At 45.1% G+C, this 27,463-nt stretch overlaps 1 protein-coding gene across 2 annotated transcripts in view; it reads right to left on the reverse strand.

The window, feature by feature from the left end:
* Positions 1–2,346: 2,346 nt before the first annotated feature.
* Positions 2,347–27,463, reverse strand: part of LOC147692286 (putative palmitoyltransferase ZDHHC24) — a 186,258-nt gene continuing 161,141 nt past the window's right edge. For both annotated transcript variants that reach the window (XM_086938545.1, XM_086938544.1), the window contains exon 5: positions 2,347–2,799. The gene's annotated coding sequence lies outside the window, so the exon portion shown is untranslated. The remainder of the gene's footprint in view (positions 2,800–27,463) is intronic.

Here is a 27,463-nt window from a genome sequence, read left to right on the forward strand (position 1 = left end):
TCCCTGGACTCCCCAGGATGTTTAGCTCTCTGAAACGTGTGGGTTTTGTAGGTTTCCCTAGATGGCCGCCGAGCCTGGGGCCAAAACCCAGGTGACCCCCCCCCCCCAAACTTGCAAAACCATGTTGTTTGGTGAATGGTAATTTTGATGTCTCCGCAATACATTTTGGGCTCTTGCCATTTGTGGGCACTTGGCCTCCCCACAAGAGTGAGCTACCATTTTTATCAGGAGACCTGGGGCAACGCAGGGTGGTAGAAAATATGTGTCAGCCTGGTGATCCCACAACTTTCCCACACAGAAATTTGAGAAAAAGTTGGGTTTTTTCAGCGAAATTTGATGTTTGCAAGGGATTCTGGGTAGGAAAACATTGGGGGGATCCATGCATGCCATAACTCCCTGGACTCCCCAGGGTGTCTAGTTTTCAGAAATGAGTCGGTTTGGTAGGTTTCCACAGATGGCCACTGAGCCTGGGGCCAAAAACCAAGGTGCCCCCCTTGTAAAACCAGGTTGTTTTGTGATAGGTATTTTGATGTCTCCACAATACGTTTTGGGCCCTTTCCTGCAGCGAGCACTTGACCCAATCACATAAGAGAGGCACCATGTTTATTAGGAGACTTTTGAGAATGCAGGGTAGGTGGAGGTTTGTGGATACATGCAGATTCCAGAACTTTCCACGTAAAAAATGTGAGGGAAAAGATTTTTTATTTTTTTTACAACGTTTAAGGTTTGCAGGGGATTCTGGGTAACAGAATCTGGTGACAGCCACACACGTCACCCCGCCCTGGATTTCCCAGGGTGTCTAGTTGTCCAAAAATGTATACATTTGCTAGGTTTCCCTAGGTGCCGCCAGAGCTAGGGTTCAAATTCCACAGCTAGGCACTTTGCAAAAAAAAGGGTCAGTTTTCACTGTAAAAATTTGGTGTGTCCACATTGTGATTTGGCTCATTTTCTGTTACGGATGCTGGGCCTACCCACACAAGTGAGGTACCATTTTTATCAGGAGACTTTGGAGAATGCGGGGTGGGTGCAATTTTGTGGATCCACGGAGATTCCTGTTCTTTCCATCACAGAAATGGGAGGAAAATGTGTTTTCTAATTTATTAAGTTTGAGGTTTGCAAGGGATTCTGGGTAACAGAACCTGGTGAGAGGCACACAAGTCACCCTGACCTGGATTTCCAGGGTGTATAGTTTTTAAAAATGTATAGGTTTGCTAGGTTTCCCTAAGTGCCAGATGTGCTATGGTTTTTATCGGGACACTGAGGGGAACACAGAACAGTAGAGCAACTGTTATTACTTATTGACTTTCTAAGCATTTCTGGTTCCAAATGTAAGAAGATGTGTAAAAAATAAGTCACTTTGAAAAATGTCCTATAATTCACATGCTAGTATAAGTACACACAATTTCGGAGATATCCAAATAACTACTCCTTCTAAACTCTATATTTTGTTTCCATTTCGGAAATACATAGGTGTCCTCGATACCTATTTTTCACTCTTTATATTTTACCAAATGAATTGCTATATATTCGGTACACAATGAAAAACCATCAAAAGACGCAGATCAGTTATTGGCTCTGGGTTCCTCGGGTTCTTGGTGAACCTACAAGTCCTATATATACCCACAACCTGAAGGGTCCAGCGGATGTAACGGTGTATTGCTTCATAAAATCTGACATACTTAGAAGTGACAGGTGAAAACGTTGGCACAAATGGCTGTTTTTTTAAAAAAAAAAATACATTTTCAGTATTTATTACTTTCAACTGTTAGTTTCTATAAAAAAAAATCTTGAAGGATCAACACAAATGACTCCTTGCTGAATACGGAATTTTGTCTATTTTTCAGAAATGTCTAGCTATGCGGGATTCATTATTGCTTTACACCCAGTTCTACCACTAACTGGAAGGAGGTTTAAAGCACAAAAAGTAGCAACAACATGCTATGTTCATGAAAATGCCAAAACTGTGTAGAAAATGTTGGTTTTCTGACAAAAGTCTGCCTGTCCCTGAAAGCTGGTGATTTCAGCACCACAAACCTTTTTCTGATATAATTTGCAGGGAAAATACCAGACGCTTCCTACTGCAGCACTTTTTCCCCATTAAAAAGAAATAAATAAAAATATTAGCTGTATTTTGGGTAATTCCTGTGTCCCCTCCAGGGGAATACGCACACCCTGGGTACCTTTAAAATCCACCTGATGTTGGAAGAAAAGGATGCAAATTTGGCATTGATACCTTATGTGGACAAACAGTTACAGGGGCCTAATCGCAAACTACCCCAAATAGCCAAAAAAAGGCTTAGCACAGGAGGCGAAACGGCATGGCAACAAAAGGGTTAAAAGGAGACCTATAGCACTTGGAAAGGAGTGTATTTGCCTAAGGTCTACATCCATGTATACAACAGAGATCTTTAAGATAATTTTTTTTAAACCGTTTTACAGAATACCTAATAAAAAGACGATGCCAATGTTGTTACAATATATTTTAGAATATAAAACAATGAACATGTAAAATATAAAAAATAAAACAAACATCTGCTTGTGTTTATCAACATCTCCAAGGCTCCATCCTTAAGTGAAAACGACAAATCACAGATCCAACTGCTAAAAGGAATGTACATGTCTGCTCTCAGTGCAACCCTTCAAGAGATAAGGCAAGGAAAACTGTCAAAACCAAGACTTCTATCCCTCCCTCGCTGGATTGTCCACCGGTCCTTTTGCAAGCTGATGGTTAGGCCCGGGGCAGCCATTCAAATCTGAAGCAAGGTGGAAGTGTTTTTCACACAACGTTTCATATTCATGCTGTAATCAAAACAAGGAAAGGCAACATATTTAAAACATATTTTACTTATTTGCAACATGTTCAATACAACAGTCATACAGTGCGCTTATTTTGATTGCAATAGCGAACTACAGAATTAAAAAAGGCCAATCACGTTACGACATCAGTACTTGTGTCTCAACCAAAAGACCATGGTAAGTTTCTGCATTACCGTGCAATAATACATTAATGGCATGTGAAGGTCTTGGCACTTTAAGCGACTGACTGGAGGACTGTGTGCACGTCATTTCCATGTCATCATAGTGTTAGGCTACTGGTCTACGACTGCATGCCAATGGCTCAGGACATGCCTATAATATATGAACTACAGTTCACATTCTGTACATTATGAGGGGACCTTGCAAGTTACCATTGAGGTCTGGGACCATTTAGAGGCATGAGGATGCAGGCTTGGTATGCTTATAAGTCACAGAACTCAAAACTGTACCTGAAACAAATGCAGAAAGTCACCAAAGTGTTCTGTGACCTTATTAAGGTACATTGCATATATGGCCACACACTCTCTGTAACTTTAAATATTCCCATAAGGTACAGTTGGGGGTATTTTATACCACATATAATATATACACTATAATGGGACCCCATGTTTCTGGAGCTATGCAGTACGTTTAACAAAGCATGCAGTTCCATTACTCCGGATATGGTAAATATGCCTAGGTGCCACCTTACAAAGCAAATGCAGATGTTTATTTTAATACACCAACCAATGTCATAGACAATGTTTGATACATGTTGGCAAGCAGCGCGTCTGGCCACTTTATCAGGATGGCCTCAAAGTCAAGATCTTGACTGTCTCATTTAGTATGGGGTTGCCACGTGCTAAGTGAGAAACTTCTCCCCTGACATAGGTCTATAGGATCTCTGGATTAGCGCCTCTGATCTGGACTGAACCATGCTAAACCGGTTCATTTAAATTTACCACTGTGATAAAAGGAGATCGCCTTCATTCTCAAGATAGACCCTGCACACTTGCTTTATACTAGAAACCTTAGGGCATGTGTAGTCATCATCAGTGATGTCACTCACCATGTCAAGAGTGATGTAAAAAGTGAGGTCAAAAGCAGAGCATTGCGGGGGCATAAGTAATAGTAGTTTGCCCAGGTAACTATAACTGCTGAATTTCTATGGTTTTGTACAATTGAAATTTGAGCCTAACTATAATGTCCCTGTAACCTTTGTTTTTTTTCAATATATATATATATGTATGTATAATATATATATATATATATATATATATGTATGTATAATATTACCTACTGGCGTTCGCCAGTAGGTATATATAGTTAGGATTATTTGTCTATGGGATTTTTGAAAATTCTATGTCTAATAACTTTGGCGTTTGTGGACGGAATCGGCTGAAATTTTCAGGAAAATGGCACATTTTGTTTCTGAGCAGCCCCCGAAAATTTGGTGGGGTTTCGTCAAGGGGGGGCTGAGAAAAAAGGGGGGTCCCAAAACGCGTTTTTTACATTGAGTTTTCCATAGGGCGGTTGGACTCACTTTTAGCTCGAACGGCTGAATGGATTTGCACGAAACTTGGCAAAATTGTAGGGACTGTTAGCCCGATGTGCCTTTGCTAGGTCTCAATATATGTGCTTCAGTGGATTTTGAGAAATTAACGTTCAAAACAAGATATATATCTGTAACAGCGCTCTGGGCAGCGATCCGGTCCGCTTACTTTTCGCGAAACGGAACTTTGCGCGCAGAAAGCTGATTGGCTCTCCGGTGTCTGTCAACATTCTAAACAGTCCGGAGCGGCCGCCATCTTGTCTCTCGGTAGGATCGAGAGAGAAGAAGAGGTGAAAAATGAAAGGGGAATTTAATGAAAGGGGGCAAGGTATCCCCCTCTTGACCTCCTAGGAATGTTGTTGGGGTTATTAAAGGGTCCCGTGGGGAAAAGAAAAAAAAAATGATTTTTCACGGTAGAAGCGCTTCACGGGCCGCGAACTGGGCCGCAAACTGGTAGCGAAACGGGAATTCGCCATTTTGTGCTTCGTTAATTAAATTATTAGGTATAAGGGGGTGCGGGAGACGTATCCTAATCCCCTATGTTTCCTGAGGGTGGCTGAGGAGGCTGATATATGTTGATACATCTCTTCCAGCGGCTGTGCGTGAGCTTTTTTTTTTTTTGCTGCGTGACAGTCCGGAGCGGCCGCCATCTTGTCTCTCGGTAGGATCGAGAGAGAAGAAGAGGTGAAAAACGAAAGGGGAATTTAATGAAAGGGGGCAAGGTATCCCCCTCTTGACCCCCTAGGAATGTTGTTGGGGTTATTAAAGGGTCCCGTGGGGAAAAGAAAAAAAAAATGATTTTTCACGGTAGAAGCGCTTCACGGGCCGCAAACTGGTAGCGAAACGGGAATTCGCCATTTTGTGCTTCGTTTTAATTGTTTAGAGACAAAAATTATCGCTGCACATCGGCCACAATGCATGAGTATCGTTGAAAAGTCAGCGATATTCATGCATTATCCAGCAAATGCTCTTAGCCGTGTTATCCACCTTCCATTGGATAACATGGTTAAAAACTGCTCTGTGCGTGAGCTTTTTTTTTTTTTTTTTTTTTTTTGCTGCGTGACGTTTGTTAACGTTCGATTCGATGGAAATCAGGAAGTGTTGACCACCATTTTGTCACTGCGAGTAAATATTTTGTTATAAATGAATCCTTATTGAAAAACATTGTCTGCGCCATCTTGCCTTTTTGTCCAATGCCACAATTTTGTCGTGCACGGCAGCCATTTTAGATGCCTTGACCAGGCCCACTCTCTGCACGCCGCCGATCCTCAGCATGGCTTCCCACTTTTGCAAGCATCTCCCCCACGCACTGGTCATCCCCGCTCTCTCTCTCATGCATGGGCCATATACTTCCCCCCATCTGCGCTGCTCTTCTCTGAGAATCACACCCTGTGCCCTCCCGACACCTCTCTTTCACCCTATTCACTACCGCACCCTCTGACACTCGTCTTCCTCTGTGTCCGATTGTCCAGTCCGGACCTAGGCTATCACCTACCCCTGCGGATGTAGTTTATGGCCCCAGCTGTAGAGAATTCAGACATGCCAACCCTCCCGATTCAGGCGTGTGACTACTGATTTCAGTGCTAGTCTCCCGCCTCCCGATTTCTGCAAGCAAAAACCCGGGGGCATATTACGAACAACTAGCGATAATTTTTGTCTCTAACTTGTTTAGAGACAAAAATTATCGGCGCACATCGGCGATTTTTATCGCAGATAAACCTTGCTATTATCGCAGAAAAGTCAGCGATATTCATGTATTATCGAGCAAATGCTCTTAGCCATGTTATCCACCTCCCATTGGATAACATGGCTAAGAACTGCTCAGGGCAGGTGTTAGATTTTGGAGATATTCGCGCTTAGCGCGAATATCTCCAAAAGTTGGTAATAGGAGATAGCGATGTTAGGGACTGTTTCCAGTCGCTAACATCTTGGCACGCCCGCTTTGCATGTCATTAGTGATAAGTATCACTGACATGCAAAGCGGGGCCCAAGATGGTCGCTATCTCCTTTTAGCTGTCACTAACTGGTGTTAGCGACAGCTTGGTAATAGGGAGATATTTTTATCTCCGCTTTCTTGGCTTTTAAAGCCAAAAAAGCGGAGATAAACCCCCTTGATAATATGCCCCACGATTCCTTGGGGGTTTCAGCTGACAGGGCTTGGTATTGTGTTACATGGTAATTTTTCCAGGAAACGTCAGAGGGTCGATGCAGGGGTTCTAGAAGAGGTGATAAACCATTTAAGCCTCATGAACAAGCGCATGGTCTTTTAAAGATTTGTGAAGTACTCGGGGCGGCGGTGTGTGTGTGTCCTCTTTCAGGAGCGGGCGGGGGGGGGGGGTCGGGGGGGGCACTGCCAGCAACTTGCCAGGTCAGGTAGTGTTCAACACGTGCATCACCCTTTCTCTGCCTGCTATTGCGCTCCATGCTTCGGAAAGGTAAGAAAAAGAACGTGCATTTGAGTTTGAAAAGTCCGATCCTGCAGCAGCACACTTCCAAAGCCCACACATGACAATAACCCGATTCAAGGCCCCATTCACCCGTTTTTAAAAAAATAGATAACACTCCAACAAAGTAAGATTATAAAACTTTATTAACTATTAACTATAACGAACGGAACAAAAACTAAAAACATTTAAACATTTTTCAACACAAAAAGCAACAATGGTTAGAAGCTGTCTTTTGTGCGAATAGTCCCAAGGCAGCACAACGTGCAGAGTTCTGGACGGCACCCAGGTGATGTCGCCTGGGTGCCGCACTGGTTTTGGGATCCTACAATGCAGCACAGAAAAACAGCGTGGGGCGTCCCGGGTGGTGCGGGGGGAGGCCTCGTCAGTAGCGGTCTGTTGTGCGAATAGTCCCAAGGCAGCAGAACGCGTTGAGATGTTGATGGGACTGTGTCCAGTGTCACATGGCTGACACAACATGTACGACAGGCACCCAGGTGATGTCCAGTAAACTGCCGCACTGGTTTTGGTATCCTACAATGCTGCTCCGAAAATTGGCGTGCGGCGGCCCGGGGGTGGGGGAGGCGGCGTGAACGGGCCTCCCCAGGTGGCGGCCATCTAGCTGAGTTGCGCTCGCTTTTGCGGCTACAGCGTCTCGCTCACCATGTTGTTGAGTTGCTTCCACTCTTGCAGTGCAGCGATAGGCGGCTGCCACATGGCTCTTAAAATGGCAGACGGCTCCTCGGTTTTGGGCCTGGTCCACTGAAATGGCCCTGGGACACCTTGGAACTCGGACGCTTGCCTGCTAGGGCTTGGGCTCCATTCTCGAAAAGCGTCCCCTCAGCCGTGAAGATTCTACAAAAGTCTTGGGGGCCCCCGACTCCCGCAGGCTTCCGGTGGGGAGCGGCTGCCATGATTGCTCGCGGAATGACCACGACGGAGCCACGAGATGGTGGTGCTCTCATGCTGACGCCAGCTTCAGTCTGAATGATCCAGAAACAAGGTGGGGCTTTCATCGTTTGGGAAAAAAAAATGTTCTAAACCAATGAAAAGTGTTATTTTTAGGTCATATGACCAAGCCTTCCATCTTTAGGAAACCAAAAGTAAAATGAACCAATGAAAAGTTTTATAAACAAGTCACATGACCTGTTATGCGGCATAGGGCTACAAAAAGCGTAGAAAATCCGTTGGCACGTGAGGCGGCGTCAGTAGCGGACCGATGTGCGAATAGGCCGAAGGCAGCACAACGCGCCGAGATCCGGATGGCACCGAGGTGGTGTCCAGCAAATTGCCGCACTGGTGTGGCCATCCTACAATGCTGCGCCGAAAGACAGCGTGTCCAGCTGAGTTGCGGTCACTGTTGCGGTACAGTGACTCGAACGCGCCGAGATCCGGATGGCACCGAGGTGGTGTCCAGCAAATTGCCGCACTGGTGTGGCCATCCTACAATGCTGCGCCGAAAGACGGCGTGTCCAGCTGAATTGCGGTCACTGTTGCGGTACAGTGACTCGAACGCGCCGAGATCCGGATGGCACCGAGGTGGTGTCCAGCAAATTGCCGCACTGGTGTGGCCATCCTACAATGCTGCGCCGAAAGACGGCGTGTCCAGCTGAGTTGCGGTCACTGTTGCGGTACAGTGAGTCGAACGCGCCGAGATCTGGATGGCCCCGATGTTGTGTCCAGCAAGTTGCCGCACTGGTGTGGCCATCCTAAAATGCTGCGCCGAATGTCGGCGTGGGGTGCCCCGTTGGCTTATGAGGTGATGTCAGTAGTGGACCGATGTGTGAATAGGTCGGAACCAGCACAAGGCGCCAAGATCCGAATGGCAAGTCCTGGATGTTGAGTGCCTCAGTTGAGAGTTCTGAGCAGTGCTTGTAAGACTATCTGAAGTTTATTATAAGAATCAGAGTAAGTTGAAGACTGTCTGAAGCTTATTTGCACCTTTTGCAGCTTCACTATTGCCCAAGGTGGTGTTCAGCGGAACTTTTTTCCTTTTCCTTTCTGCTTCTTTTCCTACAATCCGTTTCATCTGAAGACACGACCAGGTCCCTGAATGTGTGTAGGGGGATGCTATTGAGTGAATGAAAATGGCGGCTTGTCCAGCTGAATTGCGGTCACTGTTGCGGTACAGTGAGTCGAACGCGCCGAGATCCAGGACCGATGTGTGAATAGGTCGGAACCAGCACAAGGCGCCAAGATTCGAATGGCAAGTCCTGGATGTTGAGTGCCTCAGTTGAGATTTCTGAGCAGTGCTTGTAAGATTGTCTGAAGCTTATTTGCATCTGCTGCAGCTTCACTATTGCCCTTGTGTGGCCAAAGGTCGCACATGACATAGGCGGCCGGCTCCCGAGGTCCGGCGGAACTTTTTGCCTTTTCCTTTCTGCTTCTTTTCCTACAATCCGTTTCATCTGAAGACACGACCAGGTCCCTGAATGTGTGCAGGGGGACGCTATTGATTGAATGAAAATGGCGGCTTGACACAAAGCTGACTCAAGCGTTACTGTTGATGCTATACAGACAAAAATTGGTTTTCAGTTTGTACATTCTTCAGGTTTTTTTTTTCCATCCAAGTCTGATTGAGAGTTTGTAGAAAAATGGCTTCAGATTTTCCACATACTACTCTTCAACATTCTTCCTAAATGTAACAATGTGAAACTCACTAGGAGAACGGCTGTTTCTGTTTCCTTTCAAAATGCTGCCAACAATATTTTCTGAATGGAAGACACCATCTTGTAGCATAAAGGGCCGAAAGGGGTTCTGGTCTGGCCGATGGTTGGTGGAGACATTTTGACTATATCTTGGACCTGCCCGGCCTCGCCCAAAATGGCGCCGGTATAAATGGGACTCGTAACTCCTTGCCCGCAAATGTATATCTAGAAAATGTTATTGTAAGTGGCCCTGTCCTATTTTAATTACAAAATGTATGTCCACCGATTCCGCAACTGTTAGACACCTTAGTTCTTGCAACCTAATGGCCCGCTCGTTACGTTCCTCTACAGTGTAAATGTCTCCTCCTCATATACGATTTCAGTTTGCTCCGTGGCCGGCCCACGTGGTTATAGGCCCGTATTTGTATACTGACATTTTCACAATAAAGGTTTTTAAAACAAAACACGGTAGTAGTATTTACATTGGTAAAGTTTTTACTTTTAGTCACTGTTTTCGAATCAGTAAAAGGCAAGTGAAATAAAGCAGTCCAATTACATGACGGATAAAAGGTATAATATGTAGGAACGCAGTAAAGATAAATGGTCAAGGGCAGTTGTGTTTTTCATGTCTGCAACATAAAGTGATCGATAAGAATCTGATAATCAGGCGTATCGGCGACTAAGACAGCAGGCCGAATCTCTTTTACTCAACGGTTCCGTCATGGAAGGAAGAAACGCCCTTTTTCTCGAAAAAGGAATATATTTTACTTGCAAGACAGTTGTAAATTTTCCGGGAAAGTACATTAGCCTGGAATATTATAACATATGTTTGAAAAAAAAATATTGTTCGAAAACAATAAAAAGCGTAATTTTTAGGTCATATGACCAAGCTTTTCATCATTAAATTAACAAAAGTAAAATGAACCAATGAAAAGTTTTATTAACAAGTCACATGACCTGTTATGCTTACGTTACGCGCTGCGCGCCGCGCCTCGGATCACTTCCGGGTGCGCTAACGCGGCGTGTCATATAACGCATTACGCGACAACGTAGGTCAAGAATATAGTCAAAATGTCTCCACCAACCAGCGTTCAGAACACAACCCCTTTCAGCAGTCCAAAAAGTTCTGTTAAATGACAACAGAGGGGACACGCAACAAGAACCATCAGTCAAAGAGGGGAGGGCAAGTTCTTTTCTTCCGGGTCATGTTGGGGCGCTACCGGAACTGATCGAATTGGTAGTCTACAGTGTTTCTGGATGTTTCAGACTAAAGCTGGCGTCAGCATGAGACCACTACCATCTCGTAGCTCCGTCGTGGCCATTCCACGAGCAATCATGGCAGCCGCTCCCCACCAGAAGCCTGTGGGAGTCGGAGGCCCCCAAGACTTTTGTAGAATCTTCACGGCTGAGGGGACGCTTTTCGAGAATGGGACCCAAGCCTGGAAAGGGGCGACCATTCGGTCCCCCCGAACGTATGGCCGAGTACCACGAGCCCCCCGGGAAGCCATTTTTGGGCGGGAGGCGAGCCTCGGCTGGTATGCCCAAAGCGGCGTAGCCGGGGCGCGCTGTTTCCCGCCCTCGAGTGGGCTGGCCTAGACACTGACGCGGCTGGCCACGCCCTAAAGGCAGGCAGGGGCGGGTTTACGCCCGCCCTGAAGACGGATAAAAGGAGCAACAAGCCAAGAACGCATCCTCTTGTTCCTGTGCTCTGAAGCTGCACCCCCTCGCTGCACGTGAGCTCGAGACGGAACGAAGAGCCAATTTTGAATGTGGTAATCTTTCTTGTTTGTCTTACAGATACTCTGTTGGGGAATGCCTAAGAAAGTTGGAAAGCGAATGACTACCGACCAGATGCTGCGTGTTCTTATGAAAGAGGTGGCCGACCTAAAGAAGCGAATGGCGGAGAAAGATGGGGAAGAGAGACCGAAACGTCCGTTGGCTGGAGCAGCTCCGGGAGGGAAAGGCAAGAGGCCCAGAAGGGGAGCAGCTGGAGGGGACATCCCGGTTCCCTGTACCCCACTCGAAGAGCCAACTCCGGTGCCGGCGGAGGGGAATCCGATTCCCGTGGTGGTCACCCCCGTGTCCGGGGAGGATATGCCGCCCGAGCTGGCAGCACAATTAGCAGCGTGGTTGGGTAAAAATAACGAGGGCGCCACGGCTGACGACGCACGGGTTTTGATGAGGCAACTGCGTGAAACAAGGGAGGCGGCTAAGGCAGCATCGCCAGTCATCACGCCGGCCGCGGCAGGAGGAAAGCCACCTGGGATCGGCTCAGCCGCAGATACAGCTTCCGGTTCAGGTAAGCGGCCATTGCCGATTGCGAGGGATGAGTCTGCCCCGTCAAGAAGGGAAAAGTTGGGTCAACATGTCCCCCTAGCTATTAAGGAGAAGATATGGGCAGATGAGTATGTAAACATCTTCTCGTTGCTTACCGATCATTATGAGATGGAATATGTTAAGAGCCAAAAGGAGCTCATGCATCCGAGTGTTTGGCGCGCAAAGATGGCCGCCTTCAAGGTAAATGAGAACATTGGCAATTGGGGCAAGGCGTGGGGGATTTTTACATCCATCCTGGGCGAACGTAGGCCCGAATTACTGTCTGAATTGCCGATTTATCAGTCACGGATCATGGGGTATTCCGTGTCACATGGGGGCAATCAGTGGTTCTGTTACGATAATATTTTCAGAAAAGCGAAAGAACATGATAAAAACTTAACTTGGGATTGTTACGATTCTGTGTCATGGTCAAAAATGGCGGATACTGGTATGTTGAATTTGCCATTAGTAGGGAGTAGTGTGGGGGAGTCCTCCCGCCAATATTCTGGGACCTCCTTTCGATCAGGCGCGAGTAACGAATACCAGTCCAGGCCGAACGGCACCACAGGTAAAAAGGGGAGTTGTTGGAACTTTAACAGGGGTAAATGTACGAGGCCCCAGGGGTCATGCAAATTTAGGCACGAATGTAGCGGGTGTGGGCAAGCGTCCCATCCTGAGTCCATGTGCAGAGCCAAAACGGGTGATAACGGGGGTAGAGGAGGCGCCAAACAGGTCTGAAATAGTCCGAGGGGCGCCTTTACCTACTCCGATTGATACCATGGCAATGATTCCTTGGCTCAGCGAATACCCGGACCACGCTTCCGCTGGGGTGTTGCGGAACGGGTTTTCATATGGTTTCCGCATCCCAGTGGGGGAGTTTCAGGGTTTAGCGAAATGTAAAAACCAAATATCAGTCCTGCAGCACACGGCCGTGGTACAGGAGAAGATTGGGAAAGAGGTGGCTCGAGGTCGAGTCGCCGGTCCGTTTAATGTGCCACCGGTTGCTAACTTTGTTTGTTCCCCCTTAGGGGTGGTCCCCAAGAAGGACCCGGGTGAGTTTCGGCTGATACATAATTTATCAGCCCCACGTGGTCTTTCCGTAAACGAGGCGATAGACCCGGCAGTGTGTTCAGTACGGTATGCATCTTTCGATGAGGCCGTAGCCATTTTGAATCGCTTAGGGCCCGGTGCGCTGATGGCGAAATCTGATATCGAGTCAGCGTTCCGGTTGCTCCCGGTACATCCAGACGATCAGCGTCTTCTTGGTTTCACGTTTCAGGGACACTATTACATGGATAGATGTATGCCAATGGGGTGCTCTATATCTTGTTCCTATTTCGAGCAGTTCAGTTGTTTCCTGCAATGGGTCTTCACAAGGAAGACGGGGTTTCATCGGGTTATGCATTATCTCGATGACTTTTTGTTTCTAGGGGCAGCCGGGGATCCGGAATGTGGTCAGGCTTTGAATGAATTTTGTGTCTTAATGGACCATTTTGGTGTGCCATTGGCACCCGGTAAGACGGTGGGTCCTTCGACTTGCCTCGAGTTTCTGGGGATCGAGCTCGACTCGGAGGAGGGTTGTTTTCGTCTACCAAGAGAAAAAGTGATTAGGTTCAGGGCATCCCTGGAGACGTGTATTAGTCAGTCTAAGGTTAAGTTGCAGCAATTACAACAATTGGTGGGACAGCTGAATTTTGCCCTGAGAGTAATACCGATGGCCCGCCCCTTTTCCCGCTCGATCGCTCAGGCCATGGTCGGCCTGAAGGAGGGTCACCATCGCACGAGGCTCTCGGCCGAGGTTCGCCAGGACATGCACATTTGGTTGGCATTTCTGGCGGATTTCAATGGTCGAGTTGTCTGGAGCAAACCGGCGGTGTCCTCCGAGGAGCTGGGGCTGTGGACAGATTCGGCAGGGAGCATTGGTTTTGGTGCCATCTTTGGCACACAATGGTCGGCTCAAAAATGGCCGTCATGGTGGCATGAGGATGGGTTGACGAGTAACATTGCTTTTCTTGAACTGTTCCCCATTCTGGTGGCCCTGAAAACTTGGCCTGAGGGGTTTAGAGATCACTCTGTGGTATTCTGGTCTGATAACATGACCGTGGTTGAGTGTATCAATAGCCAGGCGGCACGATGCAAATGGATCCTGAGGCTGCTGAAAGAAATTGTCTTGTTGTGTATGCAATTGAATGTCCTATTTAAGGCAAGACATGTGCCGGGGGGTGATGAACCAAGCGGCTGATGCGCTTTCTCGTTTCCGTATGCAGGCCTTCTGGGGTTTTCTGCCCACAGCGGACCCGGTGGCGGCACCCTTTCCCGAAGCTCTCTGGTCTCTCGGTGCCCCGAACTACGAAACCTCGTGGGAGAGAGTTTAGCACCCAGGACAAGGAAGGCATATGAAGGGGGGTTCCGTTCCTATTTGGCCTTTTTGGGGACTGCTGGAGGGGAGCTTTGGGGCCAGGAGGAGTGGGTAGTAAATTTCCTGCTGTCTTTACATCAGGCAGGCAAATCTGTGGCTACTGCCCAGAGGCATCGGGCAGCCATTTCCTAGGGCTTATGGGATCCAGGACCCGACAGCGTCTTTCGTTGTACAAAAAGCGCTACGTGGGTGGCAACGCCTTGAGGGTCGCAGAGTAGATGAAAGGCGCCCGATAGGTCTGGATAGGCTGGCCCTGTTATTATCTGTACTCCCTTCAACGTGTTCATCCCAGTATGAAACAGTGTTATTCCGAGCCGCTTTTGCGCTGGCATTCCATGGGGCTATGCGGGTAAGCGAACTAGTGGCGAGGAACAAGCAGGATGTGACGGGGGGACTGTGCCGAGAGCACGTTCAGGTCAGAGGGGAGACAATGTCCATCTCGTTTGTCAGGTCCAAGACCGACCAGGGTGCGATGGGGGACTGCATAATCATACAAAGGTCCTCCATGTGCCCGGTAAGTTGCGTAGAGGAATATTTAGCGCAAAGGGTGGCATCATGGGGGGGGACATTATTGCGACACGCTGACACCACCCCACTGACGAGGTTTCAGTTTCAGCGGGTGCTTGCGATGTCAATCTCCGCTGCGGGCTTGAACCCCGGCGAGTTTGGGACCCATTCCTTTCGGATAGGGGCTGCTACAGAGGCTACAGCCAGGGGTCTGAATGTCGAACAAGTTAAACGTGTGGAGCGTTGGTCCTCGAGCTGTTATAAAAGGTATGTGCGGTTGCACATGTTGTGAAGCTGTAATGATGTACTCACGCTTCTTGTTTTTCTTTGGTTTTCAGTTGCGCAAGCCTACGAGGCGGGGCGGACTGTGCAGTCGACCCAACACCGGGTCAGCGGTCAGACATCACCGGCTGTGAAAAAGGAGGTGTGGGTCGTGGGCCACTCATACGTGAGGCGGGCCGCGGACGTATTCAAAGCAGGTGACATGATTCACGTGGCTGGGGAATACGGGTACAGTGTGTCCTTCTACGGAAAGGGCGGGCTCTGTATTGACCAGTTTCAATCATTTTTTGAGGGTTTGTTAGGGCGGACGAGGTCACCGCCGGCTATAGTCATAGTACATCTTGGGGGCAACGATTTGGTGTCCACTGGTAGACGACTACTTCTTGAGGCAATGCTTTCCACTGTAAGTTGGTTAGCGAGAAGAGTTCCAGGGTGCACAATCGCATGGTCCCATATGATACCGCGAAAAGTGTGGCGGGGGGCTCTTTCAGTTTCTGCTCTGAATCATTCAGTAAGGAAGATTAATAATAAAGTGAGTCGATTGTTCCGTTCAAGTACACTGCATTCTATTTCGCATGGTTGTATTAAAGGGGACAGTATGTATTTGGGTGATGGTGTTCATTTGTCCCGGGTGGGGAACGAGTTACTCATAGGAGACCTGATAGCTTGGCTGGGGACTTTAAGACATGACCTTTAGGTAGGAGTGTGTGGGGGGTCCGGATAGCCGGTCAACTATCCGGCCTGTGGCGGTAAGGTCATGATCGGTGAGCACTAATTGGTAGATCCCTATGAGTGGGCGTCACCCATTACGGATGGGAGCGCTCGAGGGAGGTGGCCATTGGCCCCTCAACGGGTAGGCGGTCCCTTCTAAGGATGGGACGCCGAAAGGAAAGGAAAGGCGGTCAAGGCCCCTTCCTGGGTAGGAGGGGCTACAGCCCCCTCCTGGGGAATTTCCCGGGGCCAGGATATCTGCGACGGCAGATGTGGTAAGTTGTGTGGGGTTTGGGAGGGGGTCTACGCTACCTTCTAGATACCTCACACGAGTCCTCGAACGACCTTTAAGTGGCGTCGAGTTTATTGGGGCCCCCGTCAAGTCAAGGGAAATTGGTAGTTGCACTTGAGGTACACCTCTGTGCGGTCGCCCCTCACAAGTGAGGGGGATATTTCGGGTTTAGGGATCTTGACACCGGTTACGACCTTGCCGTTGGCCCTTAAACGTTAGGATGTACAATTTCAAAATTTCAAGTTAATGTTTTGTAGGATGTTAGTTCGGCTAGGAGAACCTTTGTATTAGAGAATATGTTAAGGTTAGCCAAAAACATCGCAATGTGGTAATGAAATTGTACATAATATGAAACTGTTAATTTAATGTTTAATTTTGTTTCATATTTTAATAAATACGGCCGGGAGGGTCACTCCCTCCCGTCTTCCAAAAGTTCAGAACTGTTTCCGGTTTCCCATCCTTGGGGAGTGTGTTGAGAGGGGGTGGCGGGTATCGCGGCCATATGGAAAGGGGCGACCGTTCGGTCCCCCCGAACGTATGGCCGAGTACCACGAGCCCCCCGGGAAGCCATTTTTGGGCGGGAGGCGAGCCTCGGCTGGTATGCCCAAAGCGGCGTAGCCGGGGCGCGCTGTTTCCCGCCCTCGAGTGGGCTGGCCTAGACACTGACGCGGCTGGCCACGCCCTAAAGGCAGGCAGGGGCGGGTTTACGCCCGCCCTGAAGACGGATAAAAGGAGCAACAAGCCAAGAACGCATCCTCTTGTTCCTGTGCTCTGAAGCTGCACCCCCTCGCTGCACGTGAGCTCGAGACGGAACGAAGAGCCAATTTTGAACCCACCCACCAGCCCCTGAGGACAGCCAGTTGTTTTGAATAAAGTTTTTGATGTGGTAATTCTATTTCTTGCAGGTTGTGGTGATTGTCGTGTTATTTTTAGTATGCAATAAAGAATGGTCAGCTACAATATGTTTTTCGAATAAAGGAATTCTGCACTAAGTATTGATCAGTAATCATACGTGAAATGGTTTATGGTTGTTTTGTAATTGAGTAATTTAGTTAAATTGTCGTATTTATTTTTGGTCGGGCGGTAAGGTCATGATCGGTGAGCACTAATTGGTAGATCCCTATGAGTGGGCGTCACCCATTACGGATGGGAGCGCTCGAGGGAGGTGGCCATTGGCCCCTCAACGGGTAGGCGGTCCCTTCTAAGGATGGGACGCCGAAAGGAAAGGAAAGGCGGTCAAGGCCCCTTCCTGGGTAGGAGGGGCTACAGCCCCCTCCTGGGGAATTTCCCGGGGCCAGGATATCTGCGACGGCAGATGTGGTAAATTGTGTGGGGTTTGGGAGGGGGTCTACACTACCTTCTAGATACCTCACACGAGTCCTCGAACGACCTTTAAGTGGCGTCGAGTTTATTGGGGCCCCCGTCAAGTCAAGGGAAATTGGTAGTTGCACTTGAGGTACACCTCTGTGCGGTCGCCCCTCACAAGTGAGGGGGATATTTCGGGTTTAGGGATCTTGACACCGGTTACGACCTTGCCGTTGGCCCTTAAACGTTAGGATGTACAATTTCAAAATTTCAAGTTAATGTTTTGTAGGATGTTAGTTCGGCTAGGAGAACCTTTGTATTAGAGAATATGTTAAGGTTAGCCAAAAACATCGCAATGTGGTAATGAAATTGTACATAATATGAAACTGTTAATTTAATGTTTAATTTTGTTTCATATTTTAATAAATACGGCCGGGAGGGTCACTCCCTCCCGTCTTCCAAAAGTTCAGAACTGTTTCCGGTTTCCCATCCTTGGGGAGTGTGTTGAGAGGGGGTGGCGGGTATCGCGGCCATACTATCCGGGAAGCGTCCGAGTTCCAAGGTGTCCCAGGGCCATTGTAGTGGACCAGGCCCAAAACCGAAGAGCCGGCCGCCATTTTGAGAGTCCTGTGGCAGCCGCCTATCGCTGCACCGCAAGAGCGGGAGCAACTCAACTACATGATGAGCAAGACGCTGTAGTCGCAAGAGCGGGCGGTAAACAGCTGAATGGCGGAAGAGGCACAGTGTAGCAAAAGCGGGCGGAATGGCAACTAAAACGGTAAAGGGGCGCCCCACTACAGCTTGTCTTCAGGTGAAACGGATTGTGGGACAAGGTCCAGAATTGAAGAGTCATCAAAAGGCAAAAAGTTCCGCCGGACCCCGGGAGCCGGCCGCCTATGTCGGGGGCGATCTCAGGCTACACCAGTGCTATAAGACTTGGGGAGGGTGTCGGAGCCAAGCGTCTTCTCCGAGTCCATGGCCATCACACCGCCCAAGTTTTCTAATGCAGTCAGGTCCACAAACGACACTCACTTACTTTGAGAATAGTGAAGCTGCAGTAGGTGGAAATAAGCTTCAGACAGTGTTACAAGCGCTGCTCAGAACTCTGAACTATGGCACCCAACATCCAGAACTTATGCTATTTGAGAATGGCAGTGACATCGAAGCATCTCAGGGACCAAAACCATTAACGTACTTTCACGTATGAAAATCTTACTTGGGGAGGGGGCAGGAGCGAAGCGCCCCCTCCTAGTCAGCGCCACCACACCGTATGTTGAAAATTTGAAGCCATCGTTCTACAAAGTCAACCAAACTTGGATTGAAAAATCTAGAAAAATGTACAAACTGAAAACCTGTTTTGGTCTGCATAGCATCAGTAGCAACGCTTGAGTCAGCTTTGTGTCAAGCCGCCATTTTGATTCAACAAAGCACAGGCATTGAAAAAGGCTCAAATTCAGAACTCTAAACTATGGCACCCAACATCCAGGAGCTTGCCATCCGGATCTTGGAGCCTTGTGTTGCTTTCGATCTATTCACACATCGGTCCACTACTGATATCATCTTATAAACCAACGTTATGTAAATAGTTTTTTAATAAAATGTTTTACCCTGTTTCTTTGCTGGTGTGTTGTCTATATTTTTAATATTTGCATAGGGTTTGTCGTTATTTTGTGCGGGATGGGTGATGGAGCCGAGCTGTCTTGCAGCCCTCATGGTGTGGAGCTCAGTTCATCTCACTATTTTCGTATTTCTCATGGAGGGTTGTTCCTAATATTTCTATTTTAGCGAGGTCAAAAAGAGATCCAATTAGTGGCCTACTGATTTTGCTCGATTACTTTTATTTTTTTTACACGATTTTTCACTATCTGCAAAGACTAAACAGAGTATTGCGACTTTGTGCTTGTTTGTAAATAGAGAATGATCCAAAGAGAACCAATTCTAAAACAGTAAATGCTTGGACAACAATCAATCAAATGGAGAGACAAGCAGGCACGACGGATTAAAAAGGGGGGAAAGGCTTGCGTTAACTACCGTTCACTATCTGCAAAGAGAGAGTACTACTAAGACAAAAGAGGGGAGGGGGGGGTGCAGCGTTCAAAGCACATCAGCGTGCATAAATACGAAAATGTTTTCATCTATCACGTACTTGACATTTTAAAGCTTTTCATATTTGCTATTAAAAAACCAATGAAATTCACAGAAAAAACCATAGGTTATAGTGGATATATAGTTAGGAATTTGCATTTACAAAACCTTGAAAATTCAATGAAAAAACCATTGGTTTTAGGCCATATATAGTTAGGGATTTGCATTTACAAAACCTTATTTTACTCGCATAAAACCATTGAAATTCCATATATAGTTATAAGCGCTAACTATATATCGCGCACCCGCAATCCACTGCTGATGATGTCACATATTACATCATTCATGACATGGTTAGTGACATCACTGATGACATCACTGATGACTGGAGGGAGCAGCATAAATAGCTGCTCTCTCCAGGCAGGAGCAATGCCGGCTCCTGCATCATACGAGGAGCCAGCTGAGGCTGCAGGGTACCTGGGCGTTGTGCTGGGTGGGTTCCCCAGCGGGCAGCGGGGCACCTACCTTTAAAAATGCGGGCCCGGAGATGGGGTCTACTAAGCCAAAATTGGCTCAGGCGTTCCCCTCCCTTTTACAAAAAAACACAGCCCCGGAAGATGGGGTCCCTGGAGCCCGAGAAGGCTCAAGCAGAGGGATGAGTGGCCCCTCCTCTTTTTAGCAAATTTTGTCCCAGTGGATCCTGTCCCTGGGACCTATTATGCCTTGGGGTAGTGGGGCTGCATGCACCCCTCCCCTTAGATTTTAACCCTAGGGGATGGGGCTCCCCAGGTTTAAAGAAGCCTCGGAGAGGGGGCCGTGTGGCTGGTCACAACTTTTAAAAATATATTTGGCACTAGGGGATGTGGTCCCCCGGGTCCTATTAAGGCTTGGGGAGGGAGGCTGTATGTCCTCTTCCCCTGTTTAATTGTATTTGACCAAGGGGGATGGGGTCCTCGAGCAAATTAAGGGTTGAGCAGGGGGGATGCTTTTTGCCATACCTTAATGTACATGTTTTGGCCCAGGGGATGGGTTCACTGGGCACGAAGACCAACCATATGATGCACACCTGAAAGGGGTGGTGTGGGGCTGGCAGCCTGCTGAGAGTTTAGCCGCAGGCCAAGATGTGGCCAATCCCCTGTTGGGTACGGCCAAGGCATTGCACAGCATGGGGTTGGCTGCCTGCGGGGAGTTGGAAGCGGGCCTGGCTGCAAGGCAGGCCTTGCGGCTAACCACATGGCAAGGACAACCCAAGGCCGGCTGCCTCCAGGTGGGCTGGCCACAGGCCTGGCCCTGAAGCCAAACCCCTGCTGTGCACGGTAGGGAGTTGGCTTTATTTATGATAATAAAATATTATTTTAAATTGAAAAAAAAACAAGAAATCCACTTAAAAAAACAAATGTAACATTATAGTAAGGTGTGATAAAAATAATTATTTTTATTTAAAAAAAATCTTTTTGTTTAAATAATATTTCCCTTAGAAATTCACTGAAAAAAACAAAGGTTAAATTGATGTTATAGTTAGGTGAATGTCAGTGACAAAATTAATGCTTTGAACTTAAAGAAGGAGAAATTAATAATAGTTTCCACGTTATTTTCCATTGTTTCATAATCTTAAGTCATTTCTACCTGGAATTACTGATTTCCACTACATCTGTCATTTTGGGGGCGATTACTGGCCTACTCAATAATGGTTTCAAGAACCTTACTCAAGCCCTGTGAGATTTACTTTCAAGCACTCGAAATATAACAACATTTTGAAAGCTTTGAAAATGCTAAGATGATTCCAAAACCTAGACCAAAAATTGTCAAAGCCAACCTCTTCACCCATCGTCCATCCTTTCCCCTAAAAAGCCAAAGGCTTCCTACACTATGATGGAAATGAAAGGTATTCAAAATGTGTCATTAACAAAGGCAGGCCCGCCAGTAGTTGGTTGGAGACAATACATTACTGCAGGCCTCCTTGATAAAAGAAGTTCATCACAGATATCCTTCAACACATTTGACAAAGAGATAATCTTTAGGCGATCTTTACTTTGTACTGTCTTTTGTCAAGGGAAGATTTTATTCTGCCGATGTTTGCTGAATTCCTCCTCAACCAAATTCACTCAAACTAAAGTCCTCCTCCTGGTTATTATTAGTTATATTTGCTTCTGTTGGTCAGACACCGGTTGTGATTACTTTCATTAAGCATCTCACACTGCACATTGTCGTAACGTTTCACCCTGTATTTATTCCTTTGTTTTCTTCTGTAGATTGCATTAAACCCAGGTCACATTTTTTGGCATGCTACAATCTTCTATATACTGACATAACGTTATTATTGATGCACAGTGCATGTTTGAGAATTGTGGGGATTTTTCACACTATATTGGAATGTCGATGTTTAATCTCGGTTTTGCATAGGAGAAATCTCCTCTGAATATAGTTTGTTTGTATTTTTGATTTACAGATCACTCCCCTGACGAAGGGCTGTATGAGCCCGAAATGCATAGGGATGTATGGGAGAAAAATTGTGGATGTATTTACTGATGATTAAGGAATACTTGTACCACATCTAAAAGTTATATGGAATCGCAATGAACTTTTTGAAAATTATAATAACAAAACAACTTGGAATGAACATTGTGTCTCATTGAACTTTATTATACCTACAGGTATCATTTATGGCGGTGCACTGGGGGACAACTCCCATTGGGAACTTGCTACTTTGTGTTTACCCTAACGCTGCTTTGTTCAGACAGCGAAGCCCTGGTTTGCACGCGACAACTTCTCACTTATTCAACTTTGGCATATTTAAAAACGGTGCGTGCCTTACCCATTCAAATATGTAGAAGGTATTCAGAAGTTGCGGAATATCAGGGCATTTTTGTTGCAAGCATGCTTTATACTTGACAGTGAACTGGCTTATGACATTGTTGCAGGGATTCGGCTTAGAAACAGAGCTATGCCTGGGATCACAGGATGTAAGCATGTAGGGAACTCAGTCACAATACTACCTCAGTACCTATGGGCCAAAATCTAGACTAACTCAGTGCTTTACCTGCCCTCCTAACCTTCCATAGAGTCAGGTAAATTGGCACCCCAGAACACAACTCTCTGAACTCTCTCTGGAATCGCAGTAACAGGACCTCACCTTTCGTTCTCTCAGTCACACGAGTCCACAATAAAAGGAAAAACACAAGAAGAAAGCTTACAATATTTATTGAAACTAGGTGCTCTATCATGAATAACTGTGCTGCAATTAAGAGACATATGCAAGTCAGTAATGTGATTGGCACAATTTATAAACAGTACACAATGAAAAGCCCTGTCATAGCGAATGACAAATGAGCCTAAGCCTACCCTTAACACAAAAGCAAAGTGTTATATTAAAGTTCTGTGTGATTAGTGCCGGGCCCCATACCTGATAATAATACTCAGTTGGTCTAATCTCAGGCGTGCAGCTGTTTCGTCTCAGCAAGCCTCGTTCCTCTCTGTTTTTAGAACGGCAAATCTCGGCTTATATGATAAGACTTGTTCTATTTGAACACAGCTGCTGGATCCCTCTATTATATCTAGGTGTTACTGTTTGACAACCGAGAAAACCAAGGCACCATGTTGTTTGGCCTTGCACGTGTTGTGTAGACAGATTCCCAGCAGAAAAGCTAAATAACAAACCATGTGTATCTTAATTAAAAAATAAAAATAACAGTGTGGCACAAAAATAGTAGTGTTTTTCATAAAGTGCAAAGCAAAAGTGGCCTCTTATGTATGTAGTTAGGCAACATAAGGTACAAATATAGTGGGGCCTATAGGGGTTTTGTGGCAACAGTTATGAAAAATATTATATATATATAAATATAGATTCACTGAAAAAAACCAAAGGTTTAAGTACCATGATACCACTTCACCTGGGATCGCAGCTTACTGGACTTTGGACGCAGCTCTGGCTCGTCTACCGGTTTGTGTCCCAGTCACCCCGTCCTTTTTCCATGCTGTGTCTCTCACCCCTCCCCTCCTCTTCCCTCCTCCATTCTCTGTCTTCTTCTTCCCCTGCTCTTACCCCCTCCTCCTCTGAATCTCTCCCCTTGCCTGCTTTTTCCCTTAAGTATATGTCCTTTTTGTTTGTCTCGACCTTACTTGTCACTATGTTGCCAGGCTCTTATAACTATGTAACCTTTGTAACAATGTAACCTGAAATTATGGTCTGAATACTCATGTAAAGAGCTCCGATAGCTTCCGGTCTAGCCAGCGCTATATAAAACCTTTGAAATAAAAATAAATAAATAAATAAATAAAATAAATTAGAGTTGTGATAAAAAGAACCATTATTGTTTTTTGAAAAAAGAGGAAATTTACTGAAAAAAAACAAAGGTTAAAGTGATGTTATAGTTAGGGGAATAATACTCACAAAAAGTAACCGGATGGTGTGCAAACTGTACCCAAGTGTAGGTTGAAAACATGGTTGAAAAAAAAGGGAAAAAATTATTTTTGTAAAGACGAGAACCCTCACTCACCCAGAGGTGACATGCTTCATCATTGGGTTCCCTCTTACCCACTGCGACCGCAAGGTACACAGTGTAGGCCACAACTCTCCCACAGGAGAGGAGTGTGAGATGTTTTTATCATCCAATGTTAAAATGAGTGCGGGCAGAGTGCAAAAATGATAAACCAAAAAGTAAGTTAAAACAATCTCCTCAGAGTACAAATTAATTTTAATGGTTGTCCCCAGCAGATAGAACTAAAGGACAGTGTGAGGAATAGGGATATGGATATTCCCTATAAAATTAGGTCAACATGTTTCTGCCTTGATGACCAGAGGTTTGTAGCATTCTTCAGGACCAACATAATGTAACTCTGCTGTCAATGTGATAAAGCAAAATTACCATACTTATTTCATATGGAGAATCATAGAACCAGCTGCAGTCTCATCTGTAATCAGTCTGAGACCCTTTCGGCCTGTATGCGCTAGCTGAAGGAGCCAGGAAAGTTGACTCTCGTGACTCCGCGTATAGGATCTTCAAAAGGTGGAAGAACGGTCTAATTATCCAAGCTGCAGAATGGATCTGTATCGCTTCATCCGTAAACTTAAATTGAAAAAACAGCATTGTAAGCGTAATCCCAAGGGCACCCAAGAACAAGAAATAACTTTGACGCCTTAACATGAATTAGACAACTTGACTGTTGATGATATACCCATTCTTATGATGTTAGCTGGAGATGAGAAGTTAAATATGGAGAATGTCGAAAATCCTGAAAATCTTAATATCAATAATATTGATGAAATATCAAGATGCAATGAACAAGCTGAATTGCTGACATTGAGCATGAAAAGAGGGGAATCACATCCCTTTCAGAATACCGTCAAAATTTATACCCCAAATGCCAAGAGACAATTTGGATATTTTTAGTGACAATGTAACTAAAGATCTGAAATTATTTTATTATGAATTAAATCAGAAGAAAAAATGTGTCAATTCTGGAAAAGCTTTACTACATAAGACTGTGGTCAAACTACAAAAAGAAGACAGGATTTTGATAAAACTCTCTGACAAGGGGGGGAAGTTGTTTTGAGGGGATATGAACTATACAAAAAAAGAAGCACCAAGTCAATTAAATAATCCGGAATGTTATTGAAGAATTAGTATGAAAGAATATGAAGATATAAAGGACTTTTTCTTCGAAAATCTTGAGGTATGGAAACAAGAGGATTTATTAAGCTGGGATGAATTCAATTTCATCAAAAAAGAGAAACCAGTAATACCTGCTTATAGGTGCATAAAAGTATTACCACGCCTCCGGGAAGACCTATAATTTCTTCATGTGGCAGCTTGTTTGAGAATGCATCTAGGTATATTATTTTCTTTATCCTATTGTAAGAACATTGACTTCACATATCAAAGACTCAACAGATTTTCTTAAATGTATTTATGATATTCGTTGGGATGCTACTACTATGTTTTTAACAACTCTAGATATTTCTACATTATATACAAGCAATCGACATGTAGATGGTCTAAGAGCAGCAGAGTACTTTTTGAACAGGAGACCATTAAGATTCATGAAACATAAATCAAATGCTTTTGGAATTAATGGAGCTGTGCCTAACAAGAAATATTTTTTTGTTTGGTGAGGAACTCTTCTTACAAGAGCAGGTAACGGCGATGGGCACTTGCTTCGCCCCCAGTTTCATTTACATCTGGGCTGATGGGAGGAGCAGGTGCTCGGGGTCCATCCTTGAGCAGTGGTCGAATAACATTTTACTCTGGGTAAGATTCATAGACAACGTTTTTGTGCTGTGGCAGGGCACGGAAACGGATATAGAACAATTTCTCATGGATCTGAACCAGAACTTATAGAATTTTAAATTTGTGGGACAGTGTAGTAAGACCACCATAGATTTTCTGGATATCAGAATTCAACCAGTAGGGGATAAATTGGAGACCATGATATTCAGAAAAGTTACTGCGGGGATTACTATTCTCCACGCAGATAGTGCCCACCCAACGCCATTGATACAGAGTATTCACTTTGAGAAGTTCTACAGGACTAGAAGGGCATGAAAGAGGATACTCCCCACAAGTAATAAAAGGCACAGCCAAAAAAGCTAGGAATCTTGATAGACAAAAGGCACTCTTTGAACCATCACAAACTCAGAAAAAGAAGACCAGTATAAATGTAGAGAATCCAAGATTTATTATGACATTTAATACCAATCATAAAGAAATTAGAGCCATTTAAAAAAAAACATTGGTATCTGATCGGAGAGAGCCTCTATAGGCTCAAAACTGAATAGACAGTCAAACATTACTTACAGAAAATCTAAATGTTTAAAAGATCTTATTGCAAGTAGTGAGTTTCAGGATAGGAAGAGGGGGCTACTAATTGGCTGCAACCAAAGGCAGGTTTTAAAAAATGTTTAAAGTAAATCATGCCGACATGGACTCAATGGCATGAATTTTTAAAACATTTTTTAATAGAACCATTTTCATCAAAAGTTTTTTATCCTGCAGATCAGATTTTGTTGTCTATTTATTGCAATGTGACTGTCCGAAAGTATATATAGGAAGTACCACTCTACCTGTATATAAGAGAATTCTCCAACATAGCAGAGCAATTTTAAACAAAGACAGAACATACCCAGTCGGAAGATATTTTGAAAAATTTCATCAAAGCAACCCCTCAAGTCTCCGATATAACTGTATAGCTGAGATCCCCCGTAAAAAGATAGGCGGGGAGAGGGAAAAAGAACTCAGGAAATTGGAGACATATTACATCTTGGAGTTCAATAGCAAGGAACCACATGGACTAAATGTTGTTGGGGACTTGTATACTTGTTTGCATTGAGGTAGTTAAATGAGAATTTTTATTTTTTTATAGAGATTGAGATGATGAGTAAAAAAAAGGACATGGGGTGCTGGTTTTCTTCTGTACATCAAATGTGGATATTTTTATTATGCTGAAAGTGTAATATATGTGTCAAAAATAGTTGTAAAATATATAATGCTATTTTAATTGTATATTTTCTTTTCTTTGATAAAGTGTTTTAATGAAGTATATGAAATGTGTATGATAATGTACTGTGAAGCACTTGCACTTTAAAAACTTTAAAACATTTTTAAATATGTAATGATATTTTAAATATGTATTTATTTGATAAGGTGTTTTTTGTTAATCAATCCATGAAATATGTATAAGAATACATTGTGAAGCACTGGCACTTTCAATGATTAACTTGCACAAAGCACTAGCACTTTGTTATAAGTTGTGATGTTTTCGTTGGTATACCGTCTGGAAAAATAATACCATCTTTATCTCCCTGGTAACACCATTTTTCTTATTTTGAAAAAAATATACAAAGAAACACATATATTGTAAAATTCATAGGTGCAGATATATTGATGAGATTTTGCTACTACTGGATGTTTAGTAGAGCCATTATTCATTCTTATTTTTTATTTTGGATTAGAAATGCAAGGGGTGAAATATCTATGTGACATATATAAATCCAGGAAGACGACGTTGAAATATGGCACAAACATCTGTATACTTGTAATAGTAATTTCATAACACACTAAGAATGAGTTACTATCTATATGAATAAATAAAGTGCTATTTGTATAAGTG

The sequence above is a fragment of the Lissotriton vulgaris genome, chromosome 9 (assembly GCF_964263255.1).
Source record: "Lissotriton vulgaris chromosome 9, aLisVul1.2, whole genome shotgun sequence".
NCBI classification, from domain to species: Eukaryota; Metazoa; Chordata; class Amphibia; order Caudata; family Salamandridae; genus Lissotriton; species Lissotriton vulgaris.